Raw genomic sequence first — 25,107 nt, 5'->3', positions numbered from 1 at the left:
CATCCTCCAGGCAAGAATGTATCAAATGCCAAATGGACATCGTAACAAGCGCCATTAGCACGATTACCGTGGCTTTGGCTGTGCTCTCTAACCCTGAGAAAGGGTTGGAGGAATTAAAATCAAGCAGCATGCCTCTCAGAGCTCACTCTGTCCTGCAGTTCTGAAACCTACCAGCTGTTGTAAGGTTCTCCCGGCGTCCTGGGTTTCGGCACCAGCTGTAGCCTGTGCAGTCGTCTTGCCGGGAAGAAGACACGCGGACACACTAGGTTCCTTCTGCAGCGACAACGTTTACTGCCCTCTCCCAGAGGGAAAAGAGATCGAGCCCAAAATCCGCACTGCTTATATACACCACAGTGCGGGCGTGTCTGCCCATGATTGGCTGTTCGCTCATTACCCTACTTAACGCCCCAGAATGGGCTGTGACATGGCGTCTTTTCACTCTACGCACATGCGCAAACAGTTCTCTACGCACATGTGCAAACAGTTGTTTACTCGACAGCGGAAGTAGGCGCCATCTTGTCATGGAGAATGCCTCTCAACCTTCACGGCTCCCCACAGATGATAACTTAGAAACAAAAATTAATGGATTTTTTTAACTTTCAATGAACCTGTAGTGCTAGTGATAAATAATGTCTAGTCTTAATGAGAATAATACCAGGGTCACGAAGTGGGAGAGGGTAGGTTGTTGAGCAGGAGGAAGAGGGAGGGAACAGGGTTTTCTTTTCTTTTCTTTTCTTTTCTTTGTTTTTGGAGGGGAAACTGGGAAAGGAGATATCATATAAATTGTAAATAAAGAAAATATCTAATGAAAATGTTAAGAAATTAGGAATGATAAAAGATTAACTTCAGTAACTAACAATAAAATAGAAAACTGTAAAAAAAATGTACAGAATGCATATAAACATCTCTGTTGTAAACTTCTTATTCAATTTATGATTTGAATTTATATGGAAATTACTAGTGAACTTTTTACCACGTGATCTATTCCCCTGGAAAACTAAGAATGATTACATTGGATTTCTAAGGCATGAGACTAAGGTACAGTATAAGCATACAAAGTGTGCATACTGTATAAATACATGAGAAATCATCTATTGTCTATAATATAGAGAGGAGATACATGGAAGGAAAATTTAAACATAGACTGAAAATATACATGATCTATGCTTTCTTCTGTATTTGATATTTCAATTTGTTCTACAATATTAACAAGATTTCTTATGTTAATGGCTTTACCAATGTAAGTGAAACCAACCACATGCAGATCACTAAATTCTTTTCACTCTTCCCCATAAACTACATCATCACTGGATTGATTTTAAAAGTGTCACTCTCCAGAGATGTTTTTCTTGTAGGAATCATACTGACCACACGCAGACATGGTGATTATCTGGTTCTGACATCAGAGGTAATGCAAGCATCTTCATAGCACCAGACACCTGAGAGCATCCCCTGAGAAAAGAGGCACCCAGACCATCCTGCTGCTGGTTGTTTTCTTTGTGGTCATTTACTGGGTGGACTTCACCATATCATCCACCTCAGAACTGTTATGGATGTATATAATACAGGCATCCAGACTATTCAGAAGTTTGTGATGAATGCTTATCCCACAATTACTCTTTTAGTACAAATTAGTTCTGATAAGAGAATAATCAATGTGCTGAAAAACTTGCAGACTTAGTGCAATAATTGTTTTTTTATTGTTTTATTTATTTACATTTCATCCTTCCTGATATCCCCTCCACAAACTCCCCATCCCATCCCCCTCCTCTTTGCCTCTAAGAGGGTGCTCCCCCCTCCTGTCACCCACTCTTGCCTCACTCCTCTAGAATCTAACTTCGCTGGGACAACAAGTCTCCTCAGGATCAAGCACCTCACCTCCCACTGATAATAACATATAAGGCAATAAATACTCTACCAATATGTAGCAGGAGCCATGGAACCACCCATAGATACACTTTGGTTGAGGGTTTAGTCCCTGGGAGTATAGTGAGTTGATATTGTTGTTCTTTCTATGGGATTAAACTCCCCTTCAGCTCCTTCATTCCTTCCCCTAACTTTTCCATTAGGGTCCCCAGTTTTAATTAGATGGCTCGTTGTGAGTAATTATCTGTCTTAGTCGGGTGCTGGCAGAAACTCTCAGAGGACAGCTGTACCAACCTCCTGTCTGCAAGCACTTGTTGGCATCAACAATAGTACCAGGGTTTGGTGCCTATAGATGGTATGGATCCCACTGTGGGGTGGTCTCTAACTGGCTGTTCCTTCATTAGCTGCTCCATATTTTGTCCTTGTGTTTCCATTATACAGGAAAAATTCTGGGTTAAAATTTTTGAAATGGGTGGGTGGCCCTATCCCTCAATTGAGGGCCGTAGTATCTAATAGAGGTGTTCTCTTCAGATTCTATCTCTCCTTTGTTGGGTATCAGATCACCATGGACTAAGGCTGGTCCTCAATAGCAACAAAAACAAGAGAAAACCCACATACCCATGGAAACTGAACAACTCTCTACTCAAAGATAACTTGGTCAGGGAAGAAATAAAAAAAGAAATGAGAGACTTTCTGGAATTCAATGAAAATGAAGACATAGCATAACAAAACTTATGGGACAAAATGAAAGCAGTACTAAGAGTAAAATTCATAGCACTAAACCTAGGTAAAGAAATTGGAGACATCCTATACTAGTAACTTAACAGCACACCTGAGAGCTCTAGAACAAAAACAAGCAAGCACCTGCAAGCAGAGAAGAGGTCAGGAAATAGTCAAACTTAGAGCTGAAGTCCAGGAACTAGAAACAAAGAAAACAATACAAAGAATCAACCAAACCAAAAGTTGTTTTGGTTTTTTTGTTTTGTTTTGTTTTTTGTCTTTTGAGAAATCAACAAGACAGATAAACCCCTAGCCAAACTAACTTAAGGGCCCAGAGACAGTATCCAAATCAACAAAATCAGAAATGAAAAGGAGATATAACAACAGAAACTGAGGAAAATTATCAGATCCTGCTACAAAAGCCTATGTTCAACAAAACTAGATGAAATGGATGATTTTCTAGATAGATACCTCATACCAAAGTTAAATCAAGAACAGGTACTGTCTAAAACAGGCCCTTATCCACTAAGGAAATGGAAGTCATTAAACACCCCACAACCAAAACAAAAAACAAAAAAAACAAAAACCCAGGGCCAAATGGCTTTATGAAGAATTCTACCAGACCTTCAAAGAAGAGCTAATATCAATATTTCTCAAACTATTCCTTAAACAGAAACATAAGGAACACTAGCTAATTCATTTTATGAAGCCACATTACTCTGATACCTAAATCACACAAGGACAAAACAAAAAAGAGAACTTCAGACAAATTTCACTTATGAATATCAATGCAAAAATACTCAATGAAATTCTCCCAAATGGAATCCAAAAACACATTAAAACCATCATTCACCATGATAAAGTGGGTTTTATTCCAGGGATGCAGGGTTGTTTCAATGTGTGCAATTCCATTAATGTAATGCACTATATAACCAAACTCAAAGAAAAAAAAATCACATGATCATGTCATTAGATGCTCTAAAGGCAGTTGACAGAATATAACCTTTATGTTAAAAGTATTGCAGAGATTAGGACTTTAAGGCCAATAAATAAACATAATAAAGTAATATACAGCAAACCAACAGCCAATATCAAATTAAATGAAGAGATACTTGAGGCAATCTCACTAAAACAAGGGACATGACAAGGATGCCCATTCTCCCCATATCTATTCAATATAGTACTCAAATTTCTATCTAGAGCAATAAGAAAACAAAAGGAGATCAAGGGGGATAAAAATTGGCAAAGAAGAATTCAAAGTATCATTATTTGCAGATCATATGATAGTATACCTAAGCAACCCCAAAAGTTCTATCAGAGAACTTCTATAGATGATGAACATGTTCAGCCCAGGGGCCTGATACAACACTAACTCAAATAAGTAAGTAGTCTTCCTTTATACAAATGATAAATTGGGTGAGAAAGAAATTAGAGAAAAAAACACCCTTCACAATAATCATAAATAATATAAAATATCTTTGCATAACTCTAACCAAACAAGTAAAATACCTGTATGGCAATAACTTCAAGTCTCTCAAGAAAGAAATTGAAGAAGCTCTCAGAAAATGGCTAGATCTCCCATGCTCATGGATTGGTAGAATCAACATAGTAAAAGTGGCCATCCTACCAAAAGAAGTATACAAATTCAACACAATCACCATCAAAATCCCAACACAATTCTTCAATGATATGGAAAGAGCAATTGTCAAATTCATCTGGAAGAACAAAAAACCTAGAACAGGGAAAACAATTCTTAATAATGAAAGAACTTCTCGGGGAGTCACCACCCCAGATCTCAAGCTATATTACACTATACTACAGAGCAATATTGATAAAACACCATTGTATTGGTACTGACACAGACAGTTTGATCAATGTAAAAGAATTGGAGACACAGGAGTAAAATCACATACTTATGGACACTTTGTATTTGACAGAAAAAAAAAACAAAAACAAAAACAAAAATATACAATGGAAAAAGAAAGCATCTTCAACAAATGGTGCTCTTCTAACTGGCAGTCTATATGTAGAAAAATGAAAATAGATCCATATTTGTCAACTTACACAAGCTCAAGATCAAGTGGATCAAGGACCTCAACATAAAACAAGATGCACTTAACCTAACAGAAGAGAAAGTGGGAAAGAGCTTTGAACTCATTGGCACTGAAGGAAATTTCCTAAAGAGAACTCCAATGGCTCATGCTCTAAGATCAAAATTTGATAAATGGGACCTCAGGAAACTGGAAAGCTTTTATAAGGCAAAGACATAGCCAATAGGAAAAAAAAAACTTGCAAACTACAGATTGGGAAAAAACTTTACTAACCCCACATCTGATAGAGGGCTAATATCCAAACTATATAAAGAACTCAAGAAACTAACTCTACTTGGATTGTGGTATAATAACCACTGAGAAAGACAGCTCCATTCCCTTGCCTGCTGCCAGGGGTTGGCCTTAACTTTGGACAAACAAAGGACATCAGAGAATTAAATGTCTCAAATTGTGGAAAATAAGGTGAGTCATTTCTCCCACATTCCTCCTCCACAGAAAAAAGTCTTCTGGGCCTGAACCCCCAGGACACAACCCACAGAACTCAAGAAGGATAACAAGCTGAAGGACCCAAGTAAGGACGCCTCAATCCCACTTAGGAGGGAAAAGAAAGCAGTAATGTGGGCAGAGAAAGGGAGGCATTTGGGTGGGAGAGGGGCCAAGGAGGGGAATGGGGGAACATGATCATGTATTGGAGGGGGGAACAGGAATGAAGCTATGAGGGCCAGCAGAAAGAATGGAAACAGGCAACCTGGAGAGTTAGGAGGTGGGTGAATCCTCTAGGATGTACCAGGGGCATGGGAGGTGAGAAACTCTCAGGACTCAAAGGGAGGGATTTGGATGAAGTGCTCTACAGTGGTGGGAGGGAATTTATACAGTCCACCTCTAGTGGAGGGACAGGACACCCAGTGGAGGGACGGGGTTGCAATTCCAGAGTCAAAAGCTCTGACCCAGAATTGTTCCTGTCTGAAGAAACTACAGAGACAAAAATGAAGACGAGCATTGGTCTAGTGACAGGCCCAAATTGGCATCCAGCTCACTGGGAGGCCCCGGTCCCTGACACTGTTACTGATGCTGTAGTGTGCTTGCAGAAAGGAGCCTAGCATGGCTGCCCTCTGAGAGACCCAACAAACACCTGAAAGAGTCAGATGCAGATACTAGCACCCAACTAATAGTCAGAAGCTGGGGACTCCTGGGACTGAATTGGGAAAAAGCTGTAAGAAGTTGAGAAGGAGGGTGGCCCCATAGGAAGACCAGCAGTCTCAACTGACCTGGACCCCCGAGATCTCTCAGACATTAAGCCTCCAACTAGGCAGCATACATTAGCTGATATGAGGCCTCTGACACACACACAGCAGAGTAATGCCTGGTCTGGACTCAGTGAGAAAAGATGCATCTAACCCTTGAGAGACTTGAGGATCCAATGAGTATGGAGGTCTAGTTGGTTGGGGGTATGGCGCAGGGACATCCTCTGAGAGATGGGATGTGGGAGAGGAGGTATGGGATAGGAGCCGTCAGGGGGCAAACCAGGAGGGGGATGAAATATGGACTATAAAAAAGGATTAAAGTAGAAAAAATAAACAAATAAAAATGGAGTTCCAGAACTAAACAGTATTCTCAACAGGAAGCTTACATGCATGAGAAGCTCTTAAAGAAATGTTCAAAGTCTTTAGGCATCACAGAAATGCAAGTCAAACCACTTTGAGGTTTCATCTTATGCCCATCAAAATGGCTAAGATAAAAAAGAGTTAGCACATGCTGGTGAGGATATGGAGAAAGGAGAACACTCTTCTATTGTTGATGGAAATGTAAACTTGTGTAACCATATTGGAAATCAATGTTGTAGTTTCTCAGAAAATAAGGAATAGTTCTACATGAACATCCAAATACATCACTCCATATACCCAAAAGCATATACCCAAAAGATGCTCCAATATCTAACAAAGATACTTGCTCAATTATGTTCATAGCAGCCAGAAACTGGAAACAACCTAGATGTCTCTCAACTGAAGAAGGGATAAAGAAAATGTGGTACTTCTATACAGTGGAATACTACTCTGCTATTAAAAACCAAACATTATGAATTTTGCAGGCAAATGGATAGAACTTGAGAATATCATCCTGAGTAAAATAATCAAGACCCAAAAGAACATGGATAATCTCAAGCTATATTTCAGAGCAATCTTGATAAAAAGCTGCTTGGTATTGGTACAAAGACAGGCAGGTAGATCAGTGGAATAGAATTGTAGATGCAGAAATGAACCTATGCCTATGGTCACTTGATATTTGACAAAGAAGCTAAAACCATCTAGTGGGGAAAAGACAGCATTTCAACAAATGGTGCTGGTTCAACTGGCAGTCAGCATATATAAGAATGCAAATCTAACCATTCTTTTTTTTTAAGATTTATTTTATTTATTTTATGTGTATGAGTACACTGTACCTATACAGATGGCTGTGAGCCATCATGTGTGTGGCTGCTGGGAATTGAACTCAGGACCTCTGCCGGGCCCCCGCTCACCCCAGCCCCAGAGTAATTCACTGTACCTGTCTTCAGATGCACCAGAGGAAGGCGTCAGATCTTATTACTGGTGGTTGTGAGCCACCATGTGGTTGCTGGGATCCGAACTCAGGACCTTCAGAAGAGCAGTCAGTGCTCTTACCCGCTGAGCCATCTCGCCAGGCCCAAATCTGTCTATTCTTATGTCCTTGTATAAAGATCAAGTCCAAGTGGATCAAAGACCTCTACAAAAAAACAATACACTAAAACTAATAGAAAAGAAAGTGGGGAGGAACCTTGAACACATGGACACAGGGAAAAGTTTTCCTGAACAGAACACCAATGGCTTATGCTCTAGATCAAGAATTGACAAATGAGACCTCATAAAATTGCAAAGCTTCTGTAAGACAAAGGACACTATCAATAGGAAAAAACAGCAACCAACACATTGGGAAAAGATCTTTACCAATCCTACATCTGATAGAGGGCTAATATTCAATAGTTAGACTCCAGAGAACCAAATAATCCTACTAAAAATGGGGTACAGACCTAAAAAAAGAATTTTCAACTGAGTAATATTGAATGGCTGAGAAGCAACTAAAAATGTTCAACATCCTTAGTCATTAGGGAAATGCAAATCAAAACAACCCTGAGATTCTACCTCACAGCAGTCATAATGGCTGAGATCAAAAACTCAGGTGACATCAAATGCTGGCAAAGATGTGGAGAAAGAGGAACACTCTTCCATTGTTGATGGGATTGCAAGCTGGTACAAGCACTGTGAAAAACAATCTGGTGATTCCTCAGAAAATTGGACATAGGGCTGAGGACCCAGCTATACCACTCCTGGTCATATACCCGGAAGATGCTCCAGCATGTGATAAGGACACCTGCTCCACTATTTTCATAGCAGCCTTATTTATAATATCCAGAAGCTGGAAAGAACCCATATGTTCTTCAACAGAGGAATGGATACAGTAAATGTGGTACATTTATACAATGATTCCACTCAGCTATTAAAAACAATGACTTCATCAAATTTTCAGGCAAGTGGATGGAACTAGAAAATATCATCCTGAGTGAGCTAACCCATTCACATAAGGACACACATGGTATGCACTCTCACTGATAAGTCAATATTAGCTCAAAAGGTAGACGGTGGGAGGGACTTGGGAAGAAGATAGGAAGGTGAGGTGTGAAAGGAGTGGGTGGCAGGATGAGATATGGTAGGAGACAAGGGTGATATTCAGAGGGCTATGAATTTGAACAGAGGTGTATAGCAGTGTGGGATAGGGAACTGGGGGCTAGCCACCAGCAATTCCCAGATGCCAGGAAAGCAAGAGGCTCCCAGGACCCAATGGAGATGAGATTAGCTGAAATGTCTAATAAGGGAGGGAAAATCTGTTGAGACCATTTCCACAGGGTAGACACAGTCCAAGGTTGGGGGATGGGGTCACCCACTCAACTCCAAATTTTTAACCCAGAATTGTTCCTTTCTAAAGGAAATACTGGAACAAAGTCTGGAGCAGAGACTGAAGGAAAGGCCATCCACAAACTGCCCCAACTGGGAATCCATCTCATATATAGACACCAAACTCAGACACTATTGCTGATGCCAAGAAGTGCTTGCTGACAGGAACCTGATATAGCTGTCTCCCAAGAGGCTCTGCCAGAGTCTGACAAATATAGAGGCAGATGCCCACAGGCAACCATTGGACTGAGCATGGGGACCCCAATGGTGGAGTTAGAGAAAGGAGTGAAGGAGATGAAAAGGTTTAAAACCCCATAGGAAGAAAAACAATATCAACCAATCAGACCCCCAAGAGCTCCCAGGGACTAAACCATCAACTAAAGAGTGCACATGGAAGGTCCCATGGCTTTACCTGCATATGTAGCAAAGAATGGGCTTGTCTGGTATCAGTGGGAGGAGAGGCCCCTGGTCCTGTGTGAAGGCTCAATGCCCCAGTGGTGGGGAATGCCAGAGAGGTGAGGTGGTGAGGTAGGAGTGGGTATGTTGGTGGGGTAGCACTCTCTTAGAAGCAGGGGGAGGGGGGATGGCATAGAGGGTTCTGGAGGGGAAACCAGTAAAGGGGATAACATTTGAATTGTAAATAAATGAAATATCCATTAAAATAAATGAATAAAATTTTATAAAATTACATGAAGACAATACATAATAATTTTCAAAAGCATATACATACATACATACATACATGTATGTATGTATGCAATCTCAATGAAATCACAAAACAACAGGAGAAACAGTACCCCAAATAAACTTTCTCATTACCAAATGAAGTTTCCAGTACTGGGAATTCTTTATATCTAATGATGGTGTTGGCCAAAGGGAACTTAAAAACAATGCAAGATATTGTCAAGGCTATTATGTGCTCATTACAACCTGATGTTAAGACCCTATTCCTGAAGATAGCACTTACACAACTCATTGAACATAGAGAAATCAAGCTGGTGAGTGTCTAAAGTGTTCACACCTGTGGAAGAGTGTTTATAGTATTGGAAGTCACCATGCACACTACCAAAAGAGAAAGGTAACCACAAAACTAGTTATAGAACTTTCAGTTTACAATGGTGACCAGCTTGTAAGATGTGCTTATGCAAAGGTGGCACAAAGCTTATGGGAATAAAGAGCCAATCTCTGATTTAATTTAAAGCATGAAAAACATGAGGTTGAAACCATACCCAGTGCTGGTCTGGTTGTCAAGGACATGAGACTATGACTTAGTAGTCCTGGAACCAAGAAAATTAAACACTAGTGGTCTTTTAAAAGAATGTAGCAATAAAAGGACACCTAATGACATACTGCTAGACTCATAGATCTGAGTCTCATCCAGCCATCATCAGAGAAGCTTCCTCCATCAGAAGACAGGAATAAACAGAGAGACCTACGGCTAGAAAAGATGAAGAGAGTGAGGGACATTAAGACAGTCAGCCCAACTAAAAAAAAAAAAAAAAAAACTGTCAGCCCTACATGGGAGGTTTCAATCAAATTCTTTCTCTCAGAGCACAGGTAACTCTGTGGAAGAACTGGTAGAAGACTTGAAGAGCCAGAATACATGAATTATACCAAGGGAAAAAAGGTCTTCTAACACAACCTAATGGACACAGAGACTGTGGCAGCATTCACAGGGACTGCACAGGTCTGTACACAATGTGGTTCTAGAGCAGACATAGTCGATACACTTCCCCTCCATAACTGAGAAGATATCTCCCTTTGATAGCCACTTGCAAATAAAAATTTACTTTTCTGCAAGGGAGTCTCCCTGGAGAAACTATCCACTTTTACAGATAGGCTTTATGCTATGCAGAAAGTGACCAACAAAAACAACCTCAACAGAGTCTTCCTTTGCATATATATTAGGACTTCTGCTACTGAACTTTTTGAGATCCCTGTGTGAGAGCTTGTGTGTTTCTCTTTCTGTTTGTTGTACTTTTGCTTTGGCACTTTTTCTTCTGTATGTTTGTCCTATTGACATTCATTTATTTTTTCATCTTTCTTGTTTTTTATTTTATTGTTATTACTTAGAACCTGCTTCTTTTCTAAAGAGAGAAAGAAATGGTGTCAAACTGGATGGGGTAGGAGGTGAGGAGGAATTGGAAGGAATGGGGGAGGGGAAATCCTAATAAGACTATATTGTATGAAAACTGTTTCTCAATAAAAGAAAATCATAATTTTAAATGGGTGAGAGTGTGGTGGTAAACACTTCTAATTCCAGAACTGGAGAGGCAGAGAGAATCCCTTGGACTATTATCTTGACACAGGTCACAGAGAGAGATGCTCTATTAAGACAGCAGGTAAATGGTAACAGCACAACAAACAGAGAGAGCAGGTGACAGCAAACATTGTCCCCTGCCCTCCATGTGCACATATACATACATACTTCATCTGTGCACACACATACATACATGCATACAGATACACAATAAGCACATTTACAACATGTATGTGTATCTAAACAATTTTTATTTACCAGCAAGATTTTAATAAGTGTAAATGAAATAAAGTACAAATAAACAGGTGCATGATATTTTCATATGAGTCATTAAGTCTTAAGCTCTTGCTCTCTTTCTTGTCTTTACTCTCACCTCTTGCTTCTTCTTTCCTCCCCTTTCCCTCTCTCCATGTGGCCATGATGCCGGCTTCTACTTTTCTACCTTTCTCTCTGTCTCTCTTTCTCTCTCTCTCTCTCTCTCTCTCTCTCTCTCTCTCTCTCTCTCTCTCTCTCTCTCTCTCTCTCTCTCTCTCTCTCTCTCTCTCTCTCTCTCTCTCTCTGTCTCTCTCTGTCTCTCTCTTTCTCTCTGTGTCTCTGTGTGTGTTTTCTATGATAAAGCTTTAAAACCACAAAAAAAAAAGAGTCATTAAGTAACTGTAGCAAAAAAAATGAAAACTTTAAATTCACAGTATTTTTATGGATCCAGAGAAGTTATAATTAGGGAATAAAACTAAAGCTACAATAAAATATTTCAACTATTCTTGATGAGAGTAGATTAAAATCTCTTCAAGAGAAAGCTTAAAAAGTCACTATCATCAAGGATCTTCTTCGGAGTAAACTCAGCAGCAAGGGAACATTCATTTTATGAAGTAAAAAGGAGAAAGAGAATTCATGTAGAAATATCAACTTATTGTGTACAATTAACTTAAAATTCGATAGTACTTAGCAACAGAAATGTCAAAAGAATGTATATGTGTAATACCATAAATTTTAATTAAATAATATGAAGAATACTGTTTTGCTACCTGAACCATTAAAGTTTCATTTTTAGGGAAATTTATTTATGTATTACTTATGTGTTTATGTATTTATTTATTCATTCATTTAAATCTCAACCAGTGTCTCTTTCACAGATTTCCACTCCTTATCCCTCATCCCTTCTCCTCTGCTATGGTACCCCACCCCATTGTAGTACATCACACAGGCACATAAAGTCTCTGCAGAGTTAAGTGCATCCTCTCCAGCTAAGGCTAAACAAGGCAGCTCTGTTGGGGAAAGAATTACATGACCTGCAGCAGCTTTAGGAACAAACACAACTTGTTGGGCTAATTCACATGGAGACTGAGCTGTATATATGCTACATAAGTGCTAAGGTCATTATAGATTAAAAGAAACTGTATTTTCGAAAAAGAATATTTGGTTCTGTACATAATGATACCTTATAGCCATCTATATTCCAATTTCAGGGGATGCCATGACATCTCACCTCTGTGGGTAGCAGGAATACACAAATACATACATGCTGGCACAACACTCACAGATATAAATAAATAATAAATTAATAGGTTTTTAAACAAGTGAAAAAATATTTTTAAAAAAATCTCTGGTGGTGCTTTGAGCACATGTTTTTCAGCATAATGATTATTCTGTTATCAGAACTGATTTGTACCAAAGGAGTAATTGTGGGATAGGCATACATCATAAACTTCTGAAACCCCAGGATGACTGGGTCATAAATCCACAACAGGACTGAAGTGGATGAGATGATAAAGTCCACCCAGTACATGACCACAAAGAAAACCACCAGCACCAAGATGGTCTGGGTGGCCTTTTTCTCAGGGGATGCTCTCAGGTGGCTGATGCTATGAAGATGCTTGCATTGCCTCTGATGTCTGCACAAGATATTCACCATGTATGTGCTTGAAGTCAGCATGACTCCTACAAGAAACACATCTCTGGAGGTTGTCACTGTAAAAATCAATACCCTAATGATGGAGTTCATGCGGATGAGTGAGCAGGATTTAGTGATCTGCATCTGGTTAGTCTCACTCACATTGGTAAAACCACGAACATAGAAGATCCGGGTACTACTGTAGGAAAAACTGAAAGACCAAATACATAAGAAAACATAGATCATGTATTTTTTTAGTTTTTGTTTAAATCTTGCCAAAAGTGAGGTACTGGGACTGATAGTGACAGCCTGGACCACACTCAGCAGGCAGGTGATGCAGATAGAGAGACCTCTCATCACCCTGCTTATGTAAAAAGTTGCCTTACATTTGAAGTCATTATTAATGTTCAGTGACTCAAATAAGTCTGTAAGCAAAAGGTCCCCTCCAGTGAGGAACATCATTATGTGAATAAAGGTCAGTTGACAGGAGATCAAGTCCGTGGGCTTAGGTCTGTGACCTACAATTATAAAAATATAGAAGCAAAGAAGAGACATATTTGCTAAGACTCCAAATCCAGCTTGGAAATAAAGGACATTCTTGAGTGAGGACATAAGTGAAAATTGTATTCATCTTAAGAGCATAGTAAAATTTTATTTCAAATATCTGAAAAAAATAGAGTACACATCAAGCTTTTGATACACTGGATAATAAGACCATATCCTAATTTTATTTTTCATACAAGTTGATGATTGGCTTGTCTCTTTAACTTTTGATGTTTCATATTTTACATCATAGCCTACATTTCTGTATGCCTTCCATGTATCTCCTGTATACATGCAATATTATAGACAATAAGTTCATTCACACATATTTATATAGACTTCATAATTGTGAGCCTGTAGTGCCCCCTAGTATCATGCCTTAGAGATCCAATCTTTTTGATGTAAATTGCCTCATTTTATACTTAGCGCCTAAAGCGATAGTGATGAGAACAGATAATCACATTTGTATAACTGAATAAAACTTAGGTTGATATGGAAAATAGTCACAAAAGATAATAAAAACTTGGGGTGAGTCCATAATTTACTGTGCTCTATTTTGTGCAAGTATCTATACATGTTTTACCTCATAATTCTAATGAAAGCATAGTGTTAATTCATGATAATCCCACTATTTTAATTAGCAAAATATCTTCCTCAATTCTTATGTTCCTTTTTCAAAGAAATCCATAATCTGAATTTAAGACTAGATACAGTTGAAGACCACTAGTATACTTTCCACATCCTATAACCATTAATTATCATTATAAATATTCATAGATGGCACCCAGTTTAGTTCTTACCACCTTTTATGAAGCTGGACTTCAGGTTTAAAATAACCTGACTCCCAGCTACCATGACAAACACTGCTTTTCTTTTGAATGAAATTGTAATAGAATCAGAGTTATGTCTATTTAGCCATTGATATTGACATTTTCCTTAAGTATCACTTTCTTCTACATTTATCTCCCTCCACTCTGTAAGAAGCCCCCTTTCCTATTTTCCTATTCCCTGCAATTCTGCTTCCTATTGCTCCCACACCCAGCCCTAGTCTGGCAGCGGTTCTGTTTTCCTTTCCTGGTTTCTGTAGTTACTACGGAATCACATGTAGCACTTGGAGGCTCCAACAAGAGGGAACATGTGGTATTAAAGAATCACCATTTTCCAAACATTATGATAAACATGAACTTTCTGAAGATTTCTACTTTAAAACAGATTCCTTCCCATGCAGTGGAAAACAAAGTCCCCATTGTAATCATATGTCATCAGCACCCACACGTTTTTATAGTTTCACTCAAAGTCTTACCTTTAATGCCCATGTGTTTTATTTGGTATGGTTACCAGGATCATTTTATTATGGAATTAACTTAATTTAGTACTTTAAAGTCAGCTTGTTATAGAGAAATAGAAAATAACTACACTGGCCCAGATAGTCCATATGTATAAATAGATGCATGCATAGATGTATAGAAGTAATGGAGAATATATTGCCTGAGCCCATCCTATAACATATCCATGAATATGACAGCATAAATCGCATACTTTATAGTTATATAATTTTTGCTCCTAAAGAGCTTAATCTTGTAAAGGAATAGATTCATCTAAATTTCTAACCAACATACATACATTTATATTAGATGAACCATGATGCTATGCTTTTAGAAGGTCTAGGATACAGGGTAGTGATATAGCTCAGAGGTCAAGAGGACTTTTTGCTTTTGCAAAGATATGTGTTTGATTCTCAGTAATGACATAATCATTCATGTACATTCTAGGACTCTAATTCAAGCAGATACATTGCTTTCTCTGGCCAGGCACACAAGTGGTGCACAGGTAATATATGTAGGCAATACACACACACACACACACACACACACACATACATATACATATATATATATGTACATATATATATATAATTTAAATAAGTAAAGCTCCATAATCATATTTAGTTCAAGCCTTGGTCTCCAAACTGTAAGAACTGTTCCCTAATTCTAATTTTAAAACTGCAAATGGACAAACCATATACATATAAAATGTATTATTAATTATACAGAATAATTTATTACTATAACACAAGTATTGTAAGTAATAAAAATGATAAGGAAGTAAAAGAAAGTATTGTATAATGTAAAATTAACACCTTTTAACTCATATTGGCATCTTTATTTGGGACTCAGTGGAACAGAGATTCAGTAGAAAAAAGATCAAAGCTACCATGAGTAAAATCATAGATATATGCACTGAGAAAAATCATGCTTTATTTGAAAGGAAATGGCAGCACTTGTGACTTACACATTAGATTAAGCTTCAATATTTGTTGTAAGTAGTAAAACCCAGAGTATATCCATAAACATTTATAATAGTGTAGAAGCCATCAGCTATTAAAGTGACCCAGACTGTGGGGGTCCATCCAGAGGGCCCACACTCCGTGGGTGATCTCGGACTGGAGTTTTATTGAGAACCTGTTGAAATAAGCGGGTGGGAGAGACACAAAGAAAGGACACCAAGTAAACTGTATCAAGGTGTGTCTTTACTTGGGAAAACTGGGTATATATAGTAAGGCAAAACAGAAACCATAAGTGAAAACCGAAACCAGCAATAGTCAAAGCACCTAACATAAACAAGAGACCAGAGGCAATTCTGACAGAGGTGAGCTAATTGTCAGTAGTCTAGATCCCCAGCAGTCAGGGATTCTCTCCACAGGTGGGCATCCGCAGTCCTGGGTCCCTGGCAATGTTTCGCTTTTGAAACTCTCCGGGCTAAGAGGAGGGAGTCCACACCAGACCAAAAGACTAAGCAGTTTGCAGCCAGTCTGTAGAGGAATGCCAGAAAAAAGAAGGCACACACACACACACACACACAAACACATACACAGAGACAGAAACAGACAGAGACAGAGGCAGATAGAGGCAAGAGAGAGTGAAAGAGAAGCATTTTCATGCACAACTCTGCATTCTCTGTGAACAGTCACTTTACCTCTTATCAAAATAATTGATTTTTAAAAGAGTGTTGTTTATGCACATATAGTGATCTTTGTATTCTGTTTGCGAAGATTTAATAATACAGGGAGCAAACAAGTATAGTAAATCGAAAGTATCATTTTCATTTTAAGCTTCACCACATTTAGTAATGATCTAAAAGCTGTATGACCGCTCAGAAAGAACATAAAGTGAGTATGTGATTTTCAGGTGACAAGATACATGGTGTTGGCTGATATACTGTCCACTGTCAGCAACATGAAGATGTTTTTAGGAATCTCAGATAGATTAAAAAACTTGACCACTACTCAAGTTAGTTCATGAACTCATTATAAAACACAGAACACCAGCAACATTTCTTATTACTTTTTAATAAAGTAGTAATTAATAGCTATTACCTGCTATTCTTAAATGATTAAAATACATAAACTTTTTGTTGGAAATTGAATTTAGCACAGGTTTAAATGGAAGTACACAGATGCTGAGAAGAATGTTATAGTCTCACAGTTATGAGCCAGCAGAAGTGTCATTGCTGAGACACAGAGACTGTGGGAAGCCATCCTGCCAGGGCTTTATCACAAGTTGCATGATGTAAGTTTAAGGAAGTTATGAGAATATTCTCTGGAAATGTGGGGTTTGCGTGTGTGTGTGTGTGTCTGTGTCTGTGCCTGTGTACACCTCTGTGTGTGTGTGCAGGAGAGAAAGATGTTATTGGACTATCAGGTCTAAGAAAAGACTAAACAGTGTGTTTTGTAATTGCTATCATGAATATATTTACATCACTTGAGTGAAAAACTGAGAGGTACATCAAATTATGTGCAAGAAGTAAGATGAACTTCAGGAAAATGAAGAATGTATCTTTTGTTTTCTGGGTGACAGGATCAGATCCACAAGGGTCCCCTGCCTAGTTTAAAAGTCTCTAAAGTAAATTATTCAAAACAAACTGAAAAATCTGTAATGCCTGCAAAATGAAAATTCTGTAATGCTTAAAAAATATAAACTTATGTTTCTGACACTGGGGTTTTGTTGTTGTTGTTGTTGTTGTTGTTGTTGTTGTTGTTGTTGTTGTTGTTGATATTCAATGGCCAGAGAATTACTGGCAGTTCCTGGCATTATTTTGTTCCATGTTATTGACAATGATTTCATAATTCTACATTATCAGTTTTTCACTTTAAACTTGTATTTTTGTCTGTGTCTGTGAGAGAGAGAGACATCAGACAGAGGGGGGATGAGGGAGACAGAGAGGGTCTCAACATGTAGTTCAGATGAACTTTGATCAAACCTATGATGCTCCTTCTTTAGCTTTGAAAGTCCTGGGATCATAGGCGTATACCACCATAACTGCCTTCATTTTTACATTTTAATCTCCTAAATATATTACTGATTTTATATTCCAGGAAAATAAAAATGGACTTGTGATATTTATCACAAAAACTTAACATTTGTTGGCATTTAAAAGGTGTGTGTGTACAAAATATATTTCAGAAAGCAATTGAAATTTTAAACTATTAGAGAAACCTTAGGGGATTTGATGTTAAATAATTTTATACTATTCAAGAATTACAAATACTTATCTCATGGCTAATGAAAAACTTACTCAATATCATTCAGCATTGATGTTACAAAATTCAATTTATAAAATCAGAAATAAGAAAAATTAGTTCATTTTAATAAAAGGACTAAAACTCCTAGCGAAAATTATCCAGTTTACATTTATAAGGATAACTTTACAAGGATTTAAAAATAAGGTGAGATTTTTCAAATACTTTTGAACTACTTATGAAAGATCTACTTTATTATCATTGCAATAGATTAAAGAATCTATGTAAAACATTTAGAACTTTTATGATGTTAAGAGGGTTTTAGCTTTACTATGTAATTAATTGAAACTTTCCTAAGAATTCCTAAGTATACTTAAACTCACTAGAGTAGAAAATTAGTGATAAACACTAAATTATTAATATTTATTGTATATTCTTAGCTTAAGTTTCATATAAATAAATGCATACTTGAGAAAAGTAGTAAAATGAGAAAATACAAATTACAATTTAAATGTACCTTAATATGTACTCCTGCACACCAATAAATGTCTGTGTTTTGTTTTTTACCCTTAATACCTCTAATCCCAGGTATTTTGCTACAGGGATGGAAAACTAACAGTTAGCCATACATACGTGAAACCATGTTCTTAGAGTGCACTCTCAAGAGAATCCTCTGTCAGATATGCTGGTGAAAAAGTTGAGACTAGAGCTATATTTTTAAATATATATCAGTATACAATCAATCTACAAAGTGAGGGGTTTGATGATATTTTCTTTTAATATACAGTAGCCATTGACCATCTTCACCCTATGAAACTTTCCTGTCTCTATTCACTTTTGTGCTTGTCCCTGTCCTTTTTCCAATACCCCCTTCTCTCACATATATAATAAGAAATCAAATTAAGTGAAATTTATGTTCTGTTATTAATCATAATACTCATATTTTATGACTGAAAGCATATCTTTTATTTGCTAACGGTATAATATAACTCAAAAGTAAAATTCTAAGCAGAGATTTCTCTAATCATTTATTACATAATCATGCTTCATTCTAACACCTACTTACAAGTCTCACTATAATGAAGAGAAAAGAAACACTCACCCACCTGAGCCTTTGAAAGAAATTTATGTAGAATGAGACCTGAAGAAGTATTTATACGGAAGAAGTGTTATTATCTCGTCTCCTTCTACATGAATACTTATGATATCATCTGGAGAAGGCAGTTTTGACTTTAAGGTTGTTAGAAATTGTCACTATCAAATTGAAAAGTGAACTTCCCTAATTCTAGGAGAGTGGTGGAGTAAAAACAGCTGAGCTCTGGGTTTCCCATGGGTGAGCTATTCTCTCCAGACATTAACTGTGTGTGTGTGTGTGTGTATTAATTGATACAAATCCTTGTGAACAAACAAAAGTAACAACAATAATATCCCATTTAAAAGAAATAAAAAATATTTTACATTCCCCAAGGTATCTGTCCTGTTTTCAAAACTTTCATGGGGTCCTCCATACATACTTGACAGTGGCTACATAAAGTCACCTAAAATTTAACATCTTTTTTGCTAAAATTAAGAAAATGTTACCTCTACCAAACATTCTTGGTGAAAGACATTTTTCTTACAGAACAAAAAGACGGGAGGTAATATAACTCTATTATCAGCAGAAATCAAGCTGTTGGTCTAGAAATGTTGTTCACTTGATAGAGTTCGTAGTATTGTATACATAGGACGTCATGAAATAAATCAAATCTTGAAATAATAAGCACAAGCTCGAGAGAAAAAAAATCCCAAGTCAATGGCAAAGAGAAGACCTCCAACAAGATGTCCAGAATTAAACACACATTTCAATAATCATTCAAATATGAATGGTCTCAATCTTCCACTCAAAATCACAGACTGAATGAATGAATCAAGAAATAAATTTATATGCTGTCTCTAAGAAACACATCTTAGTTTAAAAATATGTACCACCTTAGAGTAAAAGGATAGGAAACATTACTCCTATGGAACCAGGAAGACAACAGGTGCCAATATCCTTAGGCAAATAAATCCTTTCCTTCTCAACTTGCTTTTGATCATGATATTTGTCTCATCAATAGTGAGCCAAGTCAAGTTAGTATTGGTGTATTCCTTTGAGAGACCTGGCCATATGATTTGGGAAGGATTGTGGAAGGACATTGGACCTTTGGATTAGCATGCCCATTGAATGTTGAGATCCTGGTGGACTGTTCTCTAGGAGCTTGGAACCTAAGAGAAGAGTGTGGATGATGGAGGTCTGCCTTTTGTAGTTTCAGGAGATAGTTAAAAGACTCTATCAGGGCCATTTGCTACTGAATGGAGATTTCATGGCTCTGGTTAACTGAGGCTGATGCATCAGCTGTTATTAACAAGAAACCAGAACTACTAAAGTGAAGCCTTGTCTTTGCCAGAATACTCTGTTCTTATCCACAGGGACTGAGAAATTAGTGGTGATTGGAAAGACACCAGCATCATTGAGTTAAAAATCTTTTTTTTATTAAATATTTTCTTCATTTACATTTCAAATGTTATCCCCTTTCCCAAATTCCCCTCTGAAAACCCACTATCTCCTCCCCCATCCCCCTGCTCACCCACCCACCCACCCACTCCTGCTTCTTGGCCCTGGAATTCCCCTACACTGGGGCATAGAGCCTTCATAGGACCAAGGGCTTCTCCTCCCATTGATGACCGACAAGGCCATCCTCTGCTACATATGCAGCTAGAGCCATGAATCCCACCATGTGTACTCTTTGGTTGGTGGTTTAGTCCCTGGGAACTCTGGGGGTACTGGTTAGTTCATATTGTTGTTCCTCCTATGGAGCTGCAAGTATTCTTGAGAGTTACCACACAAAATCAGTAGTCTAGACACAGGTAATAACTTTGGTAGTGTACAAGTTACCCAGATGGTATGGGTATATATGGGGAGCAGCCACATTTCTGACACTACTCTTTTGAAATTCAGATTGATACACTGATATATGTGGACCAAGTGCTCCTGCTGGCTTTGAGGAAGAGGATTGTATATGATGAACTACACAACAGGGTGCCTAAGCCAAGAGTAGTCATGACTAACTAGGGAAAGCTACAAGATTTATATATCCAACATGGCATCCAAAGTAAGTGTGTGGTATCAAGAGTTTGCTTATGCATTTCTCAAAAGATGGCTTACTGCAAAGGATAATTAAATATCCCTTTATTTAATGGTGATGAAGATATTTTTAATGTCAGGGTATTTGTTTTATTTAAGTGGATTCACTACTTAAATCTAATTTTCCTAGTAGAAGAGAAGTGGCTCAATTGTAAAGAGCTCTTTATTCTTTCACATAACCCAACTTCCATTCCTAGCACACATATTGGAAAGCTTGAATCCAGAATTTTACTGATAAAAATTTCCCCATTACTCTCAAAAAGAACCTCCAGGGTTTTATTTGGATGACTATACACTGAGTAAAAATAAACTTTCTACCCCTAGTGAATATTTTGTTTGAATTGACAACGATTCTGGGAGACATCAAAAGCATCGTGGTTTTCCATGAGAAGTATTTGCTGATGGGTGTCTAGTGATTGATAGAGTTATTTCTACCATTTGATTTACAGTGTGGTCCCAAACTCAAGCTCCGCTTATTTCTAGAACCCCAGAATATGTAACTAAGATATTTTTTTAGAAAATGGTCTACAAAAGAAACAGTTATCACTTTATAAGTGAATATGGCTCAGCAACATTCTAAGTTCTAACATTAAAAAGGCTGTTTTATAGGTTTATAGAACAGACACAAATATAAATCAAGGCAAATTTGAAGTAAGTTAGTAGGCATATGAGAGAGGTGTGTAGCCTGACTTGGTAGAAGCTTGTTTATAGCTGCAAGACATTATCTGAGGACATTCTTAGCACTTGGATTGGTATAGTATCATGCTAAATTAATAGTGTCTAATAGGAATTCTTTATTATCCTGAGATGTCAATTTCTATTAATAGCTTCTAATTTTTTTCTATCTAGTATCATGAGGTGTTAATTCAGATAGAGAGTAGAACAAGGAATGGATGTTTCAGATGCTAAGATAATGTCATGAGTCTCTGATCCTACAAAAATCCCATCTCTCCACAGTACTGAAATTCCAACCTGTCCACAGTATCTGCAAACATAGACTTCTTCCAGTAGCATTTTTTAATAGAAATACACAGCCTTTTTCCAGGAATTCTAAGTCACAGCAAAATCCCCACATTTCTTTCTCTCACCTTCTGTATTAGTGGTATAAAACAACAAATGGAGGCCATTGGATTTGCTTTTACCAGGGAAAATACTGAACCAAAAACAATTTTACTTTCCCAGAGGGATTATAGAATTCAATGACAGCATCAAGGATTAAAAAGTTCCAGAGGTAATGGTTACTCCCACATCATAGTGTATATTATTTGGCCTGTGTAGTGGGTTGGCCTAATGCTGCTTGTATTCTAATGCTAATTTGGGTCCCTATAAAGTTCCCCAAAAGAGAAGAGAGTTAGAAAGTAAGACACTGAGGGACCCTGCCCCCAGTTAATTCTAATTGGTAAGTAAAGATACCAGCAGTTAATAGTTGAAAGAAGAGACATAGGTACAGTTGAGGTCTGCTGGGTTTGAGACCAAGAGAAGAGGGAAAGAAAGGAAGAAGCCTTGATGAAATAGAGAGGAATGTGCAGGAGATGAGAAAGGAGAGCTACCATGAGCTAGAGAGCAAGAAAAGATGTCCCAGAGGGCTACTAAATTAGAGAAGACCAGCTCATATGAAACAGTAAGCAATAACTTCAGTTGTGGAAAAGAGGTAGATTCTAACAATATGGAACATAGGCAGCTATCCATTATATATTACCCATATTCGGTCTTAAACATTTTTACCAGATATTAGCACAAGGAAATGAGAAAATTGACTAATTACTAATATGAAATATGTGAGAAGCCTCAAAATTTCATAAGAAACATCATGCTAATGGGAAAGGTTTAAAGAAATAAATTTTCTACCACTTGGGGGCAAGCCTCAGAAATAATAAAAATGTTCTAATTTTTCTCTATACAGCTAGAGTCTGTTACCTACTAGTTGCAACCCTACGGGTACAAAAAGAAATGATATCTGGCAGGAAGATGTTTTTCATTTTGCACAATTTGGAAATCAAAGGAATACACACCCTACCATTGACACGTACTGAGGATTCAATGAGTGACTGCTCTAAGTTCTGAAAAGACTGATGATGTAATTACAGACTTATAGGAAATATGGCAATTATAAGGATACCTGCACAAACTAGGATTGATAATGCTCCCACATATATATTCAATAAGATGAAGCAATTCTTTGGATATTATTATATAAAACATAGTACTGGTATACCACACAGACTCACAGAACAAGCAATTGTAATAAGAGCCAATCATACCTTAAAAGAGATGCTTATTAAACAAAAATGAAGAGTTAAACTCTCCAGGGACAGACTAAATAATGCTTTGTTAGCTCTAAGTTTTCTTCTTTCTTTCTCTCTCTCTCTCTCTCTCTCTCTCTCTCTCTCTCTCTCTCTCTCTCTCTCTCTCTCTCTCTCTCTGTCTCTCTCTCTCTCTTTCTCTCTCTCTCTCTTTCTCTCTCTCTCTCTCTCTGTCTCTCTCTCTCTTCCCTTTTTTTCTAACTGTCTCAAAAAGCTTTACTTTTACTTGGTCCAAGACTTGAGAGGGGCTCCAGAGTGGTTACAAAGCCAGCTAGTGGCTTGAGAGGTTCATTCAGATGGAGGTCCAGAGGCAGGCTGGTGCAGAGCAGAGGGGTTTCCCCTTTAAGAACACAGAGGCCTCCTAGTCATGCTTGAGAGTGAGGCACTCAAAGAGATACTCGCCCAGAGATCTCTGGGGTACCCCAGTCTGTGCTGGTTGTGGCCCCGCCACCTTAAGGAGGTTGGTCAGGTGGTTTGGTGAGTTGGCCTGCTATTGGGCCTTAGTGGAAACTGAATGTTTGACAATAGGACACCAAGTTACTATGCAACCTGAACTACCCATCATGAGCTGGGTGCTATCAGACCCTTCAAGTAATAAAGTAGGACTGCACAGCAGCAGTCAATTATCAAATAGAAGTGGTATATACGTGATCGGGCCAGAGCAGGTACTGAGGGCACAAGCAAGTTACATGAAGAAGCTCAAATGTCTATGGTTTCCACTCCTGTTACAATGCCATCTGCTGCCAAGCATGCTCCTATAGCCTCATGGGGTGTTCCCTATGATCGTCTGACTGAAGAAGAGAAGACTAGGACCTGGTTTGCTGATGGCTCTGCACGTTATGCAGGCACCACCCAGAAGTGGACAGCTGCAGCATTACAACCCCTTTCCAGGACAAGACTGAAAGATACAGGTGAAGGAAAATCTTCACAGTGGGCAGAACTTAGGGCAGTACACATGGTATTGCAGTTTGTATGGAAGAAGAAATGGCCAGATGTATGATTGTTCACTGACTCGTAGGCTGTAGCCAATGGATTGGCTGAATGGTCAGGGACCTGGAAAGATCACGATTGGAAAATTGGTGAGAAAGACATCTGGGGAAGAAGTATGTGGATAGATCTCCAAATGGGCAGAGGATGTGAAGATGTTTGAGTCCTATGTAAATGCTCACCAAAAGGTGACTTCATCTGAGGAGGAGTGCAATAATCAAGTGGATATGATGACCCGTTCGGTGGACAGTCAGCCTCTTTCCACAGCCATCCCTGTCATTGCTCAATGGACACATGAACAAAGTGGTCATGGTGGCAGAGATGGAGGTTATGCTCGGACTCAACAACATGGACTTCCACTCACCAAGGCTGACCTGGCTACAGCTGTTGCTGAATGCCAGATCTGCCAATAACAGAAACCAACACTGAGCCCCAGATATGGCACCATTCCCAGAGGTGACCAGCCAGCAACCTGGTGGCAGGTTGACTACATTGGACCACTTCCTCCATGGAAAGGACAACGTTTTGTTCTTACTGGAGTAGACACTTATTCTGGTTATGGATTTGCCTTTACTGCATGAAATGCTTCTGCCAAAACCACCATCCATGGACTCACTGAATGCCTTATCTATCATCATGGTACTCCACAAAGTATTGCTTCTGACCAAGGAACTCACTTCACAACCAGAAAAGTGCGACAGTGGGCCCATGATCATGGAATCCACTGGTTTTATCATGTTCTCCATCATCCTGAAGCTGCTGATATGCTAGAAAGATGGAATGGCCTTTTGAAGACACAGATACAGCGCCAATTAGGTGGCAACAGCATGGAGGGC

The 25,107-nt window shown here is 38.3% G+C and overlaps 2 pseudogenes across 1 annotated transcript; one reads left to right on the top strand and one right to left on the bottom strand.

Annotated features, from left to right (window-relative positions):
- The window catches only part of LOC116098140, a 41,032-nt pseudogene extending 39,351 nt beyond the window's left edge, over positions 1-1,681 (top strand).
- Positions 1,682-12,456: 10,775 nt separating this feature from the next.
- LOC116098138 lies at positions 12,457-13,398 on the bottom strand (annotated as a pseudogene). Its single transcript, XR_004121722.1, has one exon. The product of XR_004121722.1 is annotated as a putative vomeronasal receptor-like protein 4 (transcript).
- Positions 13,399-25,107: the final 11,709 nt, after the last annotated feature.

Source organism: Mastomys coucha, unplaced genomic scaffold (genome assembly GCF_008632895.1).
Source record: "Mastomys coucha isolate ucsf_1 unplaced genomic scaffold, UCSF_Mcou_1 pScaffold20, whole genome shotgun sequence".
Taxonomy (NCBI): Eukaryota; Metazoa; Chordata; class Mammalia; order Rodentia; family Muridae; genus Mastomys; species Mastomys coucha.
The sequence above is the reverse complement of the archived record's forward strand: the minus strand, read 5'-3'. Positions and strand labels throughout refer to the sequence as shown.